The following is a 542-nucleotide window of genomic DNA, read 5'->3' as shown; positions in this document are numbered from 1 at the left end:
ATCTATACATATATATACAGACTACCTTCAACCTGCCTAACAACAGACTCTTTACGCCGTCCAGAACACCCCGTCAATCGCAGCCTCGCCTCCAACCGGGGCAACACTCGCCAGCGTTTTTCCCGAAACCGCCACCTTTTCCTTTTGCGGCGCTGGCGACAACCATAATATCCTTTATTCCTGTTGGGTCATCAATTTCGGGGAACTGAAACCAGCCTCGCCAAACGTTTCTCTTAACGCAAATATGTTATATCTAGGAATTAATGCTAACCACGTTTTTTTATAACCAACAAGACGCCTGTTATCCTGTGAGCTGATCGCCTGCGTCAGACTGATGTAATCTTCTTTATTCTATAAGGTGCAATGTTTTAATCCAGACGGAGTTTTTATGTGAATAGTCTCCAAAATATTTACATTCTATGGGCGTAGCTCTTTAGTATTCGCTCCCATCACAAACCCCAAGATATTCCGATCAGGGTCAGTGGTCCTCTCTTGCCTTGGCTTAGTTTGACCTTCCCTGACTGTGCTATCATGTATCTAGC

Source organism: Penaeus monodon, chromosome 15, assembly GCF_015228065.2.
Source record: "Penaeus monodon isolate SGIC_2016 chromosome 15, NSTDA_Pmon_1, whole genome shotgun sequence".
Taxonomy (NCBI): domain Eukaryota; kingdom Metazoa; phylum Arthropoda; class Malacostraca; order Decapoda; family Penaeidae; genus Penaeus; species Penaeus monodon.
This window is presented reverse-complemented; position numbering follows the sequence as displayed.